At 40.2% G+C, this 20,524-nt stretch overlaps 1 long non-coding RNA gene across 1 annotated transcript; it reads right to left on the bottom strand.

The window, feature by feature from the left end:
* Positions 1-3,905: 3,905 nt before the first annotated feature.
* On the bottom strand, positions 3,906-9,680 carry LOC141658710 (uncharacterized). The gene is made up of 3 exons (XR_012549362.1): positions 9,590-9,680; positions 5,700-5,786; positions 3,906-4,270 (listed from the first exon to the last, which is right to left on the bottom strand). It is a non-coding gene; the product is annotated as an uncharacterized LOC141658710 (long non-coding RNA).
* Between the last annotated feature and the right edge of the window lie 10,844 nt (positions 9,681-20,524).

Consider the following 20,524-nt stretch of genomic DNA (forward strand, 5'->3'; position numbering starts at 1 on the left):
CCTTTCTTGGACGGGAACGGTCCTTGGAAATCAATGCCCCAGACATCGAAAACCTCAACCTCTAGGATGCCGTTTTGTGGCATCTCATGTCTCTTCGAAATGTTCCCTGATCGTTGGCAAGCATCACAAGCTGAAACAAAGGACTTGGCGTCAAGAAACAAAGAAGGCCGGTAAAAACAGATGAAGTACCTTAGCCACGGTGCGCGATGGACCGTGGTGACCACCATATGAAGAGGAGTGACAGCCTTCCAGGACTATTTTGGTCTCCCACTGCGGAATACACCGTCTGTAGAGACCGTCTGCACATTCCTTAAACAAGTAAGGGTCATCCTGAAATATCTTTAGCGTTATCTGTAAAACGCTTCTTTTTTGATGAGAAAGGTCGGCGGCGACTTGCCACGACAACGGTTAGCTATATCTGCATACCAAGGTTCCTGGTCAACAATAGACGATATAACAGCAATTAAAGAATCGTCAGGGAAAGAATCATCAATAGGTAGAGAATCTTCCCCTTCTTGTCGCATCAGGCGCGACAAGTGATCAGCTACAACGTTCTCAGCTCCTTTCTTATCCTTAATGCAGGTCAAACTTCGAAGAAGGAGTATCCATCTCGATGAGCCGCGGTTTGGCCTCCTTCTTAGCAAGGAGATGCCTCAAAGCTGCATGGTCAGTAAAAACGGTGACTTCCGACCCAACTAAATAAGTACGAAACTTCTCTAAGGCATAAACTACATAACTAATGACTCCTTCTCGATGGTAGTGTACTTCACTTGAGCCTCATCCGAGTTCGGCTCGCATAATAAATAGCATTCAAGGCTTTGTCTTTCCTCTGGCCTAGCACCGCTCCTAGTGCATAGTCACTCGCATCACACATGATTTCAAACGGCAGGTCCCAGTTGGGAGGTTGTATGATCGGTGCGGAGACTAAGGCCTGCTTTAACCTGTTAAAAGCAGAAAGACAAGCGTTAGTAAACACAAAGGGGCATCCTTAAGCAACAAATTTGTGTAAGTGGTTTAGCAATTTTGGAGAAATCCTTGATAAACCGGCGATAAAAGCCAGCGTGACCAAGGAAGCTCCTCACCCCCTTAACATTAACAGGAGGTGGTAATTGCTGAATCACTTCCACCTTTGCTTTGTCAACTTCTATTCCCCTATCAGAAACTAAGTGCCCTAAGACAACTCCCTCGTTGACCATAAAGTGGCACTTCTCCCAATTCAAGACAAGGTTAACCTCAATACAAATACCGCAACACTTTCTCAAGGTTAGACAGACAGTTAGAAAAATCACTTCCGTATACACTGAAATCATCCATAAAAACTTCCATGATAGACTCAATATACTCTGAAAATATCCCCATCATACACCTTTGGAAGGTGGCAGGGGCATTGCACAAACCAAAAGGCATTCTGCGATACGCAAAAACGCCCTTAGGACAAGTAAATGTAGTCTTGGCCTGATTGTCTGGGTGGATGGAGATCTGAAAGAACCCTGAATACCCATCTAAATAGCAGAAAAATTTATGAGAAGCTAACCTTTCTACCATTTGATCAATAAAAGGAAGGGAAAGTGATCTTTCTTGGTGGCGGCATTCAATTTATCTCGTAATCTATGCACATCCGCCAACCAGTCACTACTCGGGTAGGTATTAATTCATTTTTCTCATTCTTAACTACAGTTGTCCCTCCTTTCTTGGGACTACCCGTGATCGGGCTTACCCATCTAGAATTACCTACCGAATAGATAATACCGCATCCAGCAGCCTTCATTACCTCGCCCATCACAACATCCTCGCATCTTCCGGGTTCACCGACGCCGACCCCCGCCCGCAAGGTTTGTGATCCTCCTCCGCCTCTATCTGTGCATACAAATATCGGGGCTAATACCCGTGATATCATCCGATGAATAGCCCATTGCTTTCTGTTTTTCTTAAGTACTGACTAACAAAGAAGTCGGTGATCATCACTAAGCTTGGCACTAACGATGACCGGATATCTTTTGCTCGTATCGTCTAGAAAGGCATATTTAAGATGAGATGGGAGAGGCTTACGTTCAGGTACCTTTACCTCAATGGAGCAAAGAGTGCTGATCATTTGTTCCACTGCTCTCCCTCATGCTCATCTAAATCATCAACAAGCAAATCCAATGCAGCGTCATCGTCCTCTCGGGCTATCGCACACTCATCAAAAAGCATGAGAGCTTCCGGTGGGTCCTTCATAAAAGAACCCACCGAAGTCATAAATAGACTCATCAATGATATCGACCGAATAGCAAGTGTCCTCTATCATTGGGTGGGCTAAATCTTGGGCAAACTAAATGTGATAGCGTCATCCCCTCGCAAGAGTCGACGCCCTTGTCTAACATCAATAACGGCCCCATTTGTACAAAGGAACGGTCTTCCTAAAATAATTTGGGTCCGGGTGTCCTCGGCTATATCCAAAACAATGAAGTCATTGGGATGTATAGCTTGCCTATTTTCACAGCACATCCTCCAAGACACCTAAAGGTCTCCTAAACAGATCTATCACCATCCGTAGGGTAATGTTAGTCACCTTGAAGTGACTCATCTTCAATTTCTTGCAGACAGGAAGGGGCATGACACGACACCGGCACCTAAATCACGAGGGCCTTATCAATAACCATATTACCTATGACACAGGTAATAGAAAAGCTGCCCGGGTCTTTCATTTTTGGAGGGGCCTTATTTAACAGCAGGTTACTAGACTCTTCCATAAATGAAATCGTCTCAAATTCGCTCAAATTTCTCTTACGCGTCACGATATCCTTCATAAACTTGGCGTAAGTGGGTACTTGAGTAACAAGTTCAGAAAAAGGGACAGTTACCTGAAGGTTCTTCACGATGTCCACGAACTTACCATACTGTTGCTCGATCCTTGCGTCCTTCAGACGGCTCGGGAAGGGCACCCTGGTAGCGATGAGTGGTCCCGCAACCTTTCCTTTACCCTTATCAATTCGTGACGTCTCCACAGCAGGGGAAGATGACACGGTGGCGGTATTAGATAATAAATTAGGATTCCGTCACTTACAAAGACCTTTGGTCGAACACGTTTCGGTCGATCGACCGATTTCTTCTTCAATTTCATTCGATCGACCAGTCTTGACACTCGATCGAACGTTTTCCTCAGCATAGTTACTCGATCGACCAACCTGGAGTTCTGTACTTCTCGATCGACCGCCATTGTCACTCGATCGAGTGACTGGATGATTAGAACCGCTCGATCGAGTAGATGAGTTGCTCGATCGAGTGGTCACTGCACACGCAGCAAGTATTTCTTGCAAGAACTCGTCTAGATCATCATCTGAGTCATCATCACCGCCAAAACCTCATCCTCTCCATGAATAAGGTCATTTTGAGAATTCATGGCAATGAGATCGCAAATTGGAGGGGTCTTGGTTTGGTCTTTCGCGAGTGTTAACTGCGTGACTTGTTCTTTCAACTCCGATATAACAAAGATCGGATTGTGACCTACTCAACATGATGGATTTCAATTCGGCAATTGCTTCTCTTGAAGAAGGAGAGACGGGCCGTGGTATTGGCGTAGAAGGGGTAGAAACGCTTTTTATCTCCTCATATAAGCTGAGAAAGGAACTCCTTGCTTGTACTTCTTGTAAGCAAGGGCGCGCTCTATACTTGACGTACATTCATAAAGATCGTGCCCTTCTTCACCACATCTTCCACATGGCTCTGTATGCTCTGTAATCGTAGGCATTTTGGCAAACAACTTCCAAAACAACGGCTTATCTGCAAAACTGGTCAAAACTTTGCAGAAAATGAGATAGTCCCAAGGAATAAATTCCTCGAGACAAAAAAAGACAAACTTAATTACAGCAACAAATATGCGCCACCTCCCCGGCAACGGCGCCAAAATTTGACACGTCTGTGACACCCTCATTTATTGCGGAAAAGTAAACACGTAAATTCTACAGAAAAACTGGTAGGATATGTTTGTAATTGGTTCAACTAGCCAAAAACCTGTAATTTTTAAAACTTTCTAAACCAATCACAACATTTCCAACATTCCCAAGAGGCGGGTGCCAAAACCTGCAATGCTAACGAACTACTTTACATGCCATAGCTAACGATAAAAAAATGTAATGATACAAACCCAAAATAGAAAAGGGAGACATATGTCCCTAAAAAGTATGTGACATAAAAAGGGTTTAAGGTCACAATGAAATAAAACCAGTCTAGGTCCCAAGGTTACTTTGCTCGCTAGCTCGTCCATGTACCCCATATATGCATCACCTACCTGTCATTCGCATTTTATACAAATACGAAAGCCACGGTCGGTGGGAGTAACTCCGAGTTCTCCCAGCCACGAAATGTCATAATTAATATAACATGTAAACATGAGAAAATGAATATGAATAACACATAGCCTTAGCATATAGATGCTAGACAATCGTGCTTATCATGTGAACAAAAATATAACAACACATAGTCCTAGCCAGTGAATACTAGACCGACTCATACTACCCTATCATGTGAATCACATAACATCCAGGAATCCAAACTCTATCAACCATAGCCGGCTTGCATCTCACCTTCTATGATTCATAGAATCACCATACAAGAAAGGGCAATATAACAAAGACAGGCATAAGTTCTTAGTCCCGTCAATAGTCACTTTGTAACTCAAGTCTATACCACGAGGTAGGGAAGGTAATCGAACCGGTATCTTGGCTCAGCGGTTACTATTAAGAAAACATGGCCAAGAGACAACACAACCCTAGCCTAAAATCTGCGCAGACCTAGACATGCGGATACACACCACCGCACCCAAGACTCACAACTTTTTTTTTTAAAACAAAGTGAAGTGAGTACCCTAAGGACACCACCGAAGGGTCGGCTAGTACTTAAGCTGACCCCATACTATCAAAATAAGTACCTGAGGTCATGCCCCAACTTGGATAAACATCCACTAGTCAGGAACACAAAGGCTATCAAGCAGTGAACATATACTCGTCAGAGACTATAAAGACCTATCTATGATGAAGGCCGAAATACTCACCTAGGACCTAGTCACAGCTAGTCCCAGCTTGAATACTTTAGCCCACACCACACAAGACTCACCACACAAGTCAAGTAAGACACCCACTTAATCTTAAGAGGGCAAAAAGTCCTACTTACCAACATGAATTCTAACATTCTATCATGTGAAAGGCTATATAATATTGTCTATTCAGCAGATAAACCAACAGTTCCTCCATACCAATTCAATACTAACTTCCAATTCTAGCAATTTTAACAATATTAAAGGCTTCAGGGGAAACTAGGGCCATTTCTACAAAATAAGAAGCTATTGAAGTTCAATTAACTACACATGTGAAACAGAGATATAATAAATGGCCTAAAACAAGAAAAAGGCCGATTATCTAATTCATTCAACCGAATTTTTACCCGCAACCCCAGCCCTGCGACAGGTACGGGTCAAATTGCGGCTGACCAATCACTCGATTAATCGACATCGCATCGGTCAAAGGGACTAAGGCTCGGTTTTTCAAGACAATCAACAAAACATTACAATTATCACCATAAAATTCATTTGAGCCTATTAATTACAATTTCATTTTGTAAACGATCCTAACATTATTCATACACCTAAACACTTATCAAACAACAGGCACACATTAACTACTAATGTGACATTAATTCGTCGAGTAACTCGGAATAGTTACCTTACGCTAGCAAAGAGACAAGTAAAAACTTGAGAAAGCTTCTAAAACCCCAAAATTACTCTTCATCTTCAACCACATATGAGCCACCTAAAATAATTATGTGAAAGGACGATATTAACGATTATTAAATTTAACGTAACGAATTATAATGAAATTAATTAATTAGCTGAGAAAATAAATATATAAATCGTTAAATGATGTAATTAAATTCAAAATAGCAATTAAAAGAATTTTATTCAACTTAATAAAATACGGGGTGTTACAATCACCCCATCTTTTAAAAAGTTTCGTCCTCGAAACTTGAAAGTAGAAATGGAAGGTTATGAAAATAAAACTGGAATTGAGTTCGGTAACTAAAACATTTTAAAGGTTATTTATCGTAAGAATCAAAAATTCTTTCAAAAGTTTCAAATAAAATTTTCTGACAGAACCAGACTCTCATCAGAGGAACGGAAGTGTTCTCGTTACGTATTCAAGAACATCACATTCCAAATCAAAGATAAGGTCAAAAGGCAAATTATTTGTATAAGTCAAAATCAAAATACCTTCAAAAACATTAATGAAGAGTTTTCAAAAATATAAGTCTCATTCATGGAATGGAATTGCTCTTGTCGTGCACACAAGAACGCTAACTTTCCAAGTCAGAGACAGATTTAAACAAAAACTATTCGCCGACAAGCGTAGAACAAGTTATCAAACGTTTCCAATAACTAGTTCTAACATCCGATCAACGTTAAAATCAAAATAAGGGAAAGGTAATCTCCTCAAATGTTCTTTTGCAAAAAGCCAAAGTAGAAATAAAGGTTTCACCTTTAAACTAAAAGGGGAGTTAAATTCCTGAAATATAATATTAAACTTTGACAAAGAAGTCATAAATAGATCAAGGTTAATAGAAATTGGATAAAATTTAAAGAAATTTCGGGTCTAGTAATTAAAATTACGATAAATGAGTTTATATTCAAGGAAGGAATAGGGAACTAAATCAAATTTTCATTTTCAAATCTTTAAAAATAGGTTAGGTTTGCAGAAGTGACATAAACTTTTAAGAATGAATCGAAACTGGTAGCTTGAAAGTTTAAAAATTGTACCAAAAAGGAAAGTAACTTAGATAGCATAGAAACAAAGTATGTTAAGAGAGCTCAAACTTAAGCAACAAGAGAGCTATAATGGATTTTATAGGGTAGAAATTGAAGTCAAAATTACAAGGATGTCAAAGATAGAGTTTCACAAGATACGAATGTCAAACTTAAAGGAGGAGCAAGATGAAGCGAGGAAATGAGGTATGAACGGTAACGCTTATGATCAAGGAGAAAGGGAAATTAGACAACAAGGAAATAACGAGTAAACTTTTACACTTAAAAATCAAATCCAACCAAGGTTAACACCCCACAAGAAAGAGTGCTATCAAATGGCGTTAAGGGATGATTAGCAAGGGTGAAAGGACAAGTTGAGAGGATACAAATGTAACTTCCTAGGAAGAAGAATAGAGAGTTTAAAAGAAGGATAGGCACCAAGAGATTAAGAATAAGGCGAGATACAAAAAGAACGAGAAACATCTTCAAGGAAGTAGAAGCATTCTTCAAAGGTTGAACAAATCTTCAATCCTCAGCAATAGGCACTAAATCTTGATCTTCTTAAAATATAAGTGTCCTTCCAATGGAACGGAGATACTCTTGGCGATCACTCAAGAACATCAATATTCCAATTCAAAGACATAAAAATACATTTTTACACCAACAAATGATAAAACTAATTATCAGACGTCTCCAATAACAAGCTTTAACACTAATTGACGTTAAAACCAGTGAAAAACATTAAAATATTTTCAAAACCTTTAGTTCAAAATTTTTTTATAATAAGGGTAATAACCCCATTAGCTATAGATAAGCTCACGGTCATTGATCTAAGAACGCAACGATTATTAAATAACAATCAACAAACATGTTAGTACCTAACAAAGAGCAAACACAAAGAGACTACAACATAAGATCCTAAATCTACCCATCCTACCCATCTCTCAAGTTTATTATTTGAAGGTCAAGTTATTTATATTGGGGTGCACAAACGTGCGTCGGGAGCAAATAGGCTCTGATACCAACTGTGACACCCTCATTTATTGCGGAAAAGTAAACACGTAAATTCTACAGAAAAACTGGTAGGATATGTTTGTAATTGGTTCAACTAGCCAAAAACCTGTAATTTTTAAAACTTTCTAAACCAATCACAACATTTCCAACATTCCCAAGAGGCGGGTGCCAAAACCTGCAATGCTAACGAACTACTTTACATGCCATAGCTAACGATAAAAAAATGTAATGATACAAACCCAAAATAGAAAAGGGAGACATATGTCCCTAAAAAGTATGTGACATAAAAAGGGTTTAAGGTCACAATGAAATAAAACCAGTCTAGGTCCCAAGGTTACTTTGCTCGCTAGCTCGTCCATGTACCCCATATATGCATCACCTACCTGTCATTCGCATTTTATACAAATACGAAAGCCACGGTCGATGGGGAGTAACTCCAGTTCTCCCACCCACGAAATGTCATAATTAATATAACATGTAAACATGAGAAAATGAATATGAATAACACATAGCCTTAGCATATAGATGCTAGACAATCGTGCTTATCATGTGAACAAAAATATAACAACACATAGTCCTAGCCAGTGAATACTAGACCGACTCATACTACCCTATCATGTGAATCACATAACATCCAGGAATCCAAACTCTATCAACCATAGCCGGCTTGCATCTCACCTTCTATGATTCATAGAATCACCATACAAGAAAGGGCAATATAACAAAGACAGGCATAAGTTCTTAGTCCCGTCAATAGTCACTTTGTAACTCAAGTCTATACCACGAGGTAGGGAAGGTAATCGAACCGGTATCTTGGCTCAGCGGTTACTATTAAGAAAACATGGCCAAGAGACAACACAACCCTAGCCTAAAATCTGCGCAGACCTAGACATGCGGATACACACCACCGCACCCAAGACTCACAACTTTTTTTTAAAACAAAGTGAAGTGAGTACCCTAAGGACACCACCGAAGGGTCGGCTAGTACTTAAGCTGACCCCATACTATCAAAATAAGTACCGAGGTCATGCCCCAACTTGGATAAACATCCACTAGTCAGGAACACAAAGGCTATCAAGCAGTGAACATATACTCGTCAAAGACTATAAAGACCTATCTATGATGAAGGCCGAAATACTCACCTAGGACCTAGTCACAGCTAGTCCCAGCTTGAATACTTTAGCCCACACCACACAAGACTCACCACACAAGTCAAGTAAGACACCCACTTAATCTTAAGAGGGCAAAAAGTCCTACTTACCAACATGAATTCTAACATTCTATCATGTGAAAGGCTATATAATATTGTCTATTCAGCAGATAAACCAACAGTTCCTCCATACCAATTCAATACTAACTTCCAATTCTAGCAATTTTAACAATATTAAAGGCTTCAGGGGAAACTAGGGCCATTTCTACAAAATAAGAAGCTATTGAAGTTCAATTAACTACACATGTGAAACAGAGATATAATAAATGGCCTAAAACAAGAAAAAGGCCGATTATCTAATTCATTCAACCGAATTTTTACCCGCAACCCCACCTGCGGCAGTGCACGGGTCAAATTGCGGTGACCAATCACTCAATTAATCGACATCGCATCATCAAAGGGACTAAGGCTCGATTTTGGACAATCAACAAAACATTACAATTATCACCATAAAATTCATTTGAGCCTATTAATTACAATTTCATTTTGTAAACGATCCTAACATTATTCATACACCTAAACACTTATCAAACAACAGGCACACATTAACTACTAATGTGACATTAATTCGTCGAGTAACTCGGAATAGTTACCTTACGCTAGCAAAGAGACAAGTAAAAACTTGAGAAAGCTTCTAAAACCCCAAAATTACTCTTCATCTTCAACCACATATGAGCCACCTAAAATAATTATGTGAAAGGACGATATTAACGATTATTAAATTTAACGTAACGAATTATAATGAAATTAATTAATTAGCTGAGAAAATAAATATATAAATCGTTAAATGATGTAATTAAATTCAAAATAGCAATTAAAAGAATTTTATTCAACTTAATAAAATACGGGGTGTTACACGTCTGTCGCGTACCTGTCAAATATAACCAACTGGTTCCAACTAACTAATATAGCTAGGGAAGTCGGGTCGAATCCACAGAGAGGTAGGAATTTATCGGCTAAATTCAAGTTCGTCTAAGTAACCAAATTGGGGGTTTATGAAGTGTGATTTTTAAACTAAGAGAGTAAGAGAAGAGGAATAAATGAAGGAGTTTAACAGATAAAAGAGAATAGCTAAGACAAGCGGTTCACCACAACCTTCTGGTCGAGTAATCTAGGTCCCAGGTCAATGCAGTACGGTCTAAGGGGTAGCGAACGTCACCTTTCGGTCCTTAATTCACCCTAAAGTGTAAACAGTTTAACTTTCGCCCTCGCTGCAATACCCTATTGTTCGCTACTAGTCTGCCTCTTCCAACCTTTCGGTCCAGGTTAAGGTCCACTGAGAATAAGGGTCTAATTGCGTCGACTCAATTAGGCAATTACAATTATATGTAGCACTTAAACAACAAAGGCAGATCGGTATTAACCTAGTGAAACGATTACTCTCCCTTCAAATCATGGATCCCCTATAGTCTTAGCAAAGGAAATTAGCTACTCATAATCGTCGGATTGACAATTGCAACAACTAAATAATTAAAACTAAGCATGATGACAAACTATTAAGAGATCGATTGAACAATTAATAAGCAAGAGAGAAAGGAATTAAAAACAGTAAAAATGATTAAGAAATAGATTAGATTAATAATACCGAATCTGAGTGACAAAATGTAGAGAATAGAAATCCAAAGAACAGTAACAAGAGTAGCAGTCGGAAATGTGCGTAGTGAAGTGATAGGAGTAACGTGATGTTCTCCTCAGTCTTATACTAGAAAATTGTCTTAAACCTAATCTATGGACTGATTACAAAAGCCCATAAAAGATTAGGCGGAAATAAACCAAAAACACACGAAAACCCTTCGATCGAGTAGGAGGATTACTCGATCGAACACCAAATCACTCGATCGAGGCAGGACAACCTCTCGATCGAACACTGCATGCTGAACTTCCTCGATCGACTCCTTAATCTGGTCGATCGACCAGTCTTGAGTGTATAAAGCATTCGATCGAGCAGTAAAACCACTCGATCGAGCTACATAGGTGCGTCAGCTCTTGAAATTCTTCCTTTACTCAGCTCATGCGTCCTCCAAGTGTAAGATTCCTAAGCTCCGGCTCCTTATCTCCCATGAATGCGTACAATTGGGACAATTAAGGCTTGATTTAGCTCCTCCTCGGTCAATTCCTGCAAATTACAATAAACGGACCAAAGTAGAATATTCGGGGTATTTGTAGCCAGATGCTACATAAAAAGCACAGAAATGCGTGTAAAAATGAGGTGAAAACCTTATATAAAAGACACGCATCAACAGTCTTCCCTCCTTAAAAGGAACTTCGTCCCCGAAGTTCAACCCATACATAAAAACCACCATACAGACTCGACCAAGACACAACAACTTAGCTAAGGACTCAAGAACTCGACCGAACATAGAACATGAACTCTTAACACCCACTCCACCAACTATGTTTACTTCCACAACATGACTCACTATATCGTATCTACCACATATATATCTCTCACGACACCAACTCCATACATAACCAACTACCATCTTCTAATGCTGCTAGCTCCATAATATCATCAACTATCAAATCCAATACCAAGACACTCATAGACATCAAACGGGATGTTACATTCTACCACCCTTAAAAGGAACTTCATCCTCGAAGTTTACTCACACTCGTAACCTCATCATCCAACTGTCAATACTAGCGAAATATTCTCACACTCCTAAACATCACGCTACTACAAGCACGGTCATGCCCTTTAATAAAATCACCCACAACACGAATCGATCTTTTATTCTACATCAAGACTCAACTTCCGAATATATTACCATATGTACAACCATCAAAATCTGTTTTATCGCATCCTACTCCTCTTAAGACAAATGTTACGTCCTCGTAACTTACTAATACCAAACCATATCTATATCTCATTGCCCTCTGTACCACCACATGTCAAAGATAACCGTCTATAAACCAAACACTCACCATTCTTATATCCAAGGCTCCCATACATAAACATTTCCCATTCCTCAACTCATTCGGCAGCGCACCTAACCTATACCTTAAACTCGTAGCAAATTACCATACCCACTCTTCATTATTACTGCCAAACAACATACCTCTCTACGTAAGGCACTTATCTCCCAGAAGCATAACTCACGGTCCGCACTCGTTACGTACACGCACACTAGATCCTCAATTTCTTTCTTTCATTACCGCAAAATTCATACACAACTTAACATGACACTAATTTCCCCAACACCCTACACTCACTGTCTCAACAAAAGATTATGAACTACCTGCCGCTTTCAGCTCATTACAACACATGTTCCACGAATCATTTTCCATTACCATGTCTACCGATGTCTCATCTGAAAACAAGATCAAAATTACCGTAACAACCTCTCACAACCGTGTCCCATCAACAGATTATCACTATCCCATGACAACAACGAAACATATACAACTCTATTTCACATCATACTCTACCTCATTCCCAACTTAACCTGGTAAAGAAAACATGAATAAGCAAGACAATGTCTATCAAAGACAAACCGACACTCGCAGAGAGCAACATCAAACAAAACAACAATCTATGTATAATCGGCATGTACTTTGAAACCCGAATCATAATCATCCCGCCTACTCCACCACAACCGGTGACGGCATCACAACACCGCCACCAACAGCCACACCGTAGTGCGAAAATACCCGCATCACAGCACTAAATATCGTGCCCGGATCACCACCTGAGGCACCACAACCACATCGATAGTCATCACGACTGCATACAACTCCCATAAATACTGATTCAGCATAACTTCTCAGACAAGAAAAACTTGCTCAAATCCACTTTATTAAATCACCACACAACATATTATATGGATAAACAGATAAGCATCTCATGAACATTATCTCTACCCTTTCACGGAATACACATGTGTTATCAATACACATAAAATTATAACTAGCCATGTCAAATCAATCGAATTATTACCTTTTTGGATATCATTCAATTAAATTACCGTGTCCAACATATATATTACCGAACATTCATAAAACAATTTTATAATTATCATACCATACCACTTCTTGTGAGGTCAGAACCTCACACAAACCTTTACACAAATCACAGACCCGTAATCACAACCAACTAGTCAATCCTGACCACGTAAGTCACCACTCGAAAAAGGTTACCTGCCGCCCGAGTTTAACTCATATGCCCCTCATAACATATTCCCCCATTCGCACAACCATCACTTCCTGCCAAATATAATCACACCTTCACTATTCAACTAATAGCGTCCGCCTCATCTAACCACATCTTATACCCTCTCACAATCATACACAACAATCAGGTCCCTACCAAATCAACCTCTTTAGAATTGCTACCTTTCTAATATTCTATCACTCTTAGCCATTAGTGATAACACCACAATGCCACCGCTGCTCGTATATCAAATCTCTTACACTCATATCAAAATAACATGGTTTTTCTACCATTTTTGGTTAACATTGCAAATAACGAACATCAAACCCATCCACAAAATTACCTCAACATTATTCCCAATGCTATCTTATTTGTATTGTCATCCAACTCTCCACCAAATATCTCGTATCGTGCCAATACTCCACCAACTTCTTACTCCCTTAATTCCTCGAACTCATTATCAATCATGTTGTCCTGAAACTCCTATATAACCTTTAGCTAACATCCTCGTGATACCATCACATATTTCGATGATTTCTTATCTTTATATCACATAGCTCCGGTGAACATTTTCCTCAACTTACTTTTATCCTTCTTTTCTCTTTACACTCAATAATACCAATTAATAGTTCAACTCCTTATTCCTTCTAGCTAACTCTTTAGAAATCTGGTTACCCCTTCGTTGCTCCAAAACTTAATTCCATTATTTTCTACCGACATCATCTCACTCTTTCTTACCATGGATCTTCTCTTATTATGCTATCACTCATACTTGCCACTAATCTATCCATAGAACCAACGTTTAATGTTCAAACAATTGCATCCCCCTTTTTACATCTCTAGAAATCAGAATTCATTTAATACCGTTAATTACCCAAGGAAATCACACAGTAGTTTCATCTTTTAATAAACCAGACCTCCCAAACTCACTCACTGTCTACAAATACACCTCGCGACATGTCTCCACAAAGTTCACTATATATTACTCTTCTCAACCCCTTTAAACGAACTTTCACTACATAAATCCATAACCCACACGACTCCTAACCATTTCCCTCCATAACTCTTTACACATCGCAAGCTGCCACTATCCACATTCTTACTTTCAATCTCTTCATTCTCACGTTCATTATACTCACATCATCCCTTGCCTATATTCACTTATTTTTACATTACTCAACACACAATCATATCACTCATCCCGTCTCGCAAAACGTACGCCATGCCTCAATAAACTATACCAATCTTCCTTTTCTTTTTCCACCATCTATCATAATCACATATAACTCATGTCCTCCCCACCGAACTCATACTCATCATAGTGCCACTCTTTACATCATAAGATTGGGTGACTTACGCTTCAGGACCAACACATACGTAAAACAATGCATAAAGAAGTAATACAACACCTTTGAATTAGACATAATATGCAACGAATGTCAAAAGACAAACATATGACCCGAAATACGCATATGACCTGCACAGACCCCACTCGATCGAGTACCAGAACCTACTCGATCGAGTTGAGGCTACTCGATCGAGTGCCCAACATGCTCGATCGAGTGCCCCGACTCTTAACCCAAACGGACCTTCCGATCTCTCGACTTACTCGACCGAGTAGCCCGGCTACTCGATCGAGTGACCCCATACTCGATCGAGTGCCCGAGGTACTCGATCGAGTGCCCAAAAACACGATTCTGGTCAAAATAACGACAAGTACCCACTCGATCGAATCAAACCCACTCGATCGAGTCATGCGGATTTCGTGAATACTACCCGAATGTTATCTCACATACCCTAACGTACTATGCATTCATTATTATTTCAACATTATGATTACAACTACGCATTCAAATCTGCGCGACTCCTCATACAATTAACAAAATAATCTACTTCGTGTTATCAAGTGCCACGTTATAAACAACCATCATGCTTTTCATCCAATTCGTTATATAAAACACATATCATTGAACCTTTATTCTTCATGTTACTACTTACCAAAAGTCAAACATTACCATCTATCATGCTCATATAACATTCAACTTTCAATCATGTATTACCCGCATGTTTTAAATTTTCATAACTTTTCATAACACAAACCACACCCATACACTACAAATCATATTTCCATGTTGCTAATACAACAACATTACAAATCCACTTCATCACACATCATCATATACGAACTACTTTCTTTTTTTCTACCATATCATTCATCATTCTCATATACTTTTCCAACGATTCCAACCAACATGTCAACCAACTATCATGCAACATGCTTTCAACAAACCATATACAGCACAATTAACATACACGTCGCGCATATACACACGGACTCCACGTTCCCATACCATGTGTCGGCTTAAGTATCATGGGGCCAAGATTTTGAAGTGAGGCGCCTACTCACCCAAAACCTAGCATCAGTAGGGGCTCCCATTACACATACACCATGTTCATTTTATTAGACTCCCTATGTTCATTATGTTCATTTGTTACAGGTTCCAAAATCGTCGCTCTGATACCATTTGTAACACCCCCATACTCCAAGTGCCTTACCAGGACCACTCAGGTATAAGGATACTACCATCTCGGTTGCCCGAGGTACTGAATATCATAAGACAATAAAGAAACGTACTTTTAAAGTAATTATAGATTAAGTGATTACATGTTCAAACCAAAACTAATAAAAGGAATTACAAGGTTCTCATACGGTCTCTGACTACAACTATCAAAGCTACTAGACTTCGTCCGACACAAATGGAAGACTTCTAAGCGCCACGTGATGACTCATCCCGGCCTATCCCATACGCGTCATATCACACTGCTCAATAATCGCTCACCACTCCCGAATGGATCACCACGATTTTAAAACATTTAAACGGGTCGATTACTAATCACACAATTCAATACATATATCAACAATAAGATAAAGGCATGCCTTAATCGTCACACACACACACAACCAACCAATTCCAATCATCTCAATCACGATCTGTCCACTGGACCACCGCCGATGGGGACCGCAGCCGTTCCCACCTAAGCCCCGCTCATCACACCGAGCGATAACCCTGTCCATTAATGTGCACATCCCCTTCGTGGCGGGTTCCACGAAGGGCGAAACTAGGGCGTGAAGCCACTCCCCAAGTGACCCCACTCAGCCGAGAACGCATCTCGAGAACCAGCAACAACAATCACAACCACAAACACAAGATAATCATCATATCAAACAACCAAATACAAGACATCACCGATATCCCATTATGGGACTAATACCGAGTAGGAAATCCTACCCGGAAAGCACAAATGACGGTATCGGTATCAACAAACCGTGTATCAAAAAGTCTCTTCTACGAACCCTTCTCCTATCATATAACACATAGAGGCTACACATCACAAACTACACACAAAACCCCAATCTCTAAATTAGGGTTTAACCAAACTTAACAAAACATTATAAAAATTATATTAAAAGCTTACCCTCGACGCAGGGAACTCAACGATACGAATAACGACAAGAACCGACCATCCGAACTCCGGAATTGCTAAGGATGCGATTAGGAAGATGAACTGGTTGCTTTCTCTCTTAAACAGGGTTTTAGGTTTTGTGAAAGTGATTTAAAACAATGACGACTATGTTTAAATACCTTAATCGCATAATTAACAAAACCCGAGAAAACTCCCCGTAAAAATGGGACACTCGATCGAGTACCCAAGGTACTCGATCGAGTACCCCTTACTCGATCGAGTACCCCATCTACTCGATCGAGTACCCAACAGTCGAGAAACTATTTTATCTCGCAACTTACCCTTACTCGACAGAGTAAGGGCTACTCGATAGAGTACCCCAAGACTTATAAATACGGAGTATTACATCCTTTGCCAAGAATAGATGACCTGTTTGATCAGTTGAGTGGTGCAGTAGTCTTTTCTAAGATTGATTTGAGGTCGGGGTACCATCAGGTGAAGATTAGAGAGGAGGACATACCAAAGACAACTTTCACATCGAGGTATGACCATTATGAGTATGTGGTGATGCTGTTTGGGTTATCTAATGCACCATCTGTGTTTATGAATTTGATGAACAGAGTGTTCAGTCAGTTTTTGGACAAGTTTGTGGTAGTTTTCATAGATGACATCTTAGTCTTTTCTAAGACTAAGGAGGAACATGAGGAGCATCTCAAGATAGTGTTGCAGACCTTGAGGGAGCATGAGTTGTATGCCAAGTTGTCCAAGTGTGAGTTCTGGTTGGAGAAAGTTGCTTTTCTAGGGCATGTGATTTCAAAGGAAGGGGTAGCTGTGAATCCTGCAAAGATTGAGGCAGTTACCAAGTGGGAAGCACCAAAGAATGTAGCTGAGATCAGGAGTTTCTTGGGTTTAGCTGGGTATTACAGACGGTTCGTGAAAGATTTCTCCAAGATTTCTAGACCTATGACAGCCTTGACGAGGAAAGAGATCAGGCTTCGTTGGGATGAGAGTTGTGAGACGGCGTTCCAAACATTAAATAAGCGTTTGACCACAGCTTCAATCTTAGCATTGCCTGAAGGGAGTGAGAACTTTGAAGTGTATACAGATGCTTCAAAGAATGGGTTGGGATGTGTGTTGATACAAAACGGTAAAGTGATTGCCTATGCTTCTAGGCAATTGAAGCCTTATGAGGAGAATTATCCTACACACGATCTAGAGTTGGGTGCAGTGGTGTTTGCTCTCAAGATTTGGAGACATTACCTTTATGGGGCGACCTTTAAGGTATTTTCAGATCACAAGAGTCTCAAGTACATTTTCACCCAAAAGGAGTTGAACATGAGACAGAGGAGGTGGATGTAGCTGATTGGCGATTATGACATGGACATTATCTACCATGAAGGGAAGGCCAACGTAGTTGAAGATGCTTTGAGCAGGAAGAGTGTACATTCTTTGTGCACATCTTTATCGTTGATGAGATTGAGAGATGAAGTTGGGAGGTTTGGGATACATATGATCCAGAAAGGGGATGCCATGGGAGATTTGACAGTGCAGCCTGATCTTTATGATGATATTCACAGTAAATAGGAGTTGGATCCCAAGATGGTGGAGTGGAGAGCTGGAGTAGAGAAAGGGACAATGTCTAGATTCTCTATCCATACAGATGGTAGTTTGAGGTTTGATGGGAGGTGGTGTGTCCCTAATGATGAGGAACTGAAAAAGACAATCATAACAGAGGCACATTGTACACCGTATTCGGTACATCCAGGTGGTGACAAGCTATACAAGGATTTAAAGAAGACTTTCTGGTGACCTGGGATGAAGAAAGAAACAGCTGAGTTTGTGGCCCGTTGTTTGACATGTCAGAGAGTTAAAGGGGAGCAGCGACGACCACAAGGTAAGATTCAATCTCTTGAGGTACCTGATTGGAAGTGGGAGTCCATTTCTATGGATTTTATCGTGGGTTTGCCAAAGAGTCAGCAGGGTAACAACATGATATGAGTTATAGTGGATCGACTGACCAAGTCAGCTCATTTTGTGCCAATGAAAGATACATGGACTAAGGCACAGTCAGCTATGGCTTATCAGAAGAATGTGCTGAGATTATATGGGGTGCCTAAAGACATAGTATCTGACAGATATTCGAGGTTTATCTCAAGGTTTTGGAAAGAGTTGCAGGAGTCTTTGGGAACTACATTGAAGATGAGTACAACATTTCATCCTGCGACAGATGGTCAGACAGAGAGGACACAAGACTCTTGAGGATATGTTACGAGCTTGTGTGATGGATTTTGGTGGTAGCTGGGAACAGAGGTTAGATTTGATTGAATTTTCTTTCAACAACAGCTATCACACCAGTATTGGCATGGCGCCATTTGAGGCTTTATATGAGAGGAGATGTAGGAGTCCGATTTGTTGGGATGACAGTGCTGAGGCAGTGGTTTTAGGACCAGAGATAGTACATGACATGGTTGAGCAAATCAAGCTGATCAGGGAGAGGATGAGAGCGGCTCAGGATAGACAAAAGAGTTATGCAGATCTACATCGCCGGGATATAGTGTTCCGGGTTGGGGACAAGGTTCTTTTGAAAGTGTGTCCTATGCGTGGGGTCATGAGATTTGGTAAGAAAGGCAAGCCGAGTCAGAAGTTCATAGGACCATATGAGATCTTAAACCGGGTTGGAGAGGTTGCTTATCGTTTGGCTTTACCGTCTGCTTTGGATAGGGTACACAATGTGTTTCATGTATCTCAGCTGCGAAAGTATGTAAGTGATCCGTCACATGTGTTAGAGGCGGAGAACATAGAGCTAGATGAGTCCTTGTCTTATCCTGAGGTTGTAGATACCTCGTTTCTGCACCTCCCGCAAGCCACCCGGTGATGATTGGGCCGCATGTTTGGTACACGGAACGATTTATGATAGTTCGTAAGTTTATCGTTAAGTGATCGCTCAAACACTTGTTTCTACCTCATAGTCGTCATCTACGCGCCGATACGGTCGTTTTAGCAGTAATTAGAGTACATTTAGAGTCCGGGTCAAAAACCGTCTTCATTTTTTAATAACAGTTTAAATGCCGAGTCAGAATGTTCTGGAATGTTCCGGATATTTCTATTCCATATTTTCAATCTTTTAAATCTTTGGTAAAATATATCCCGAAATTACCACATAAAATATTAAGGAAACAAGATTAATCCGCTATTCCATAATAGAAACGCGGAAATCTTTCTTCCGCAGGAGGAAACCACTGAGGAAAAGACGCAGCAGGTGCTGCGCCTCTTCCAAGAGACGCAGTGCTTGCTGCGCCTCTTCCTCAGTCCTTTTCTGCGTATTTTTCGTATCTTTTCGAGATTCACTTCCAAAGTTTCTCCGAAAATCCTAATTTCCTTCGTGTGATTAGTATAAATAGAGAACTTCGGTCTCACGTATTTCTCACGCGAGTGTCCGCCATTCTCTTCTCCCTTTGCATTCTAGACCACGTTCTTACTTTTTGGCGTCTACGTGCTTGAACTTTCGACTACGTAAGCTCGGATCTTTCTGAGTACCAGCCTCGTTTTACATGACCGACCAACTTGACCAACTCCACATCAGTCAACATTAATCAATCTGTTTAATTCCTCCTAGAGGGCACTTTCGTCGTACATTCGAGTCGAGTATCACTAAATGTTAATTTAGTCCATCTCGTTTCGTCAAACATGTAAGTCTGAGGGTGTAAATCCTTCTTTTATTTATTGTTCTTTATTTTTGTAATCATAATGGTAAGATTTATGTCGAAAATACGCTTAAAACTGATTTATAAAACCTTGTTTCAAACCTCTTTTTACGGATTATCAGGAGACAAACGTCGAGAAAGGACGCGATCGCCTGCGCCTCTTGAAGGGACGCAGCACACTTTGCGCCTCTTCTCGAGGCCGCAGCAGA

Source organism: Silene latifolia, chromosome 6 (assembly GCF_048544455.1).
Source record: "Silene latifolia isolate original U9 population chromosome 6, ASM4854445v1, whole genome shotgun sequence".
Lineage (NCBI taxonomy): Eukaryota > Viridiplantae > Streptophyta > Magnoliopsida > Caryophyllales > Caryophyllaceae > Silene > Silene latifolia.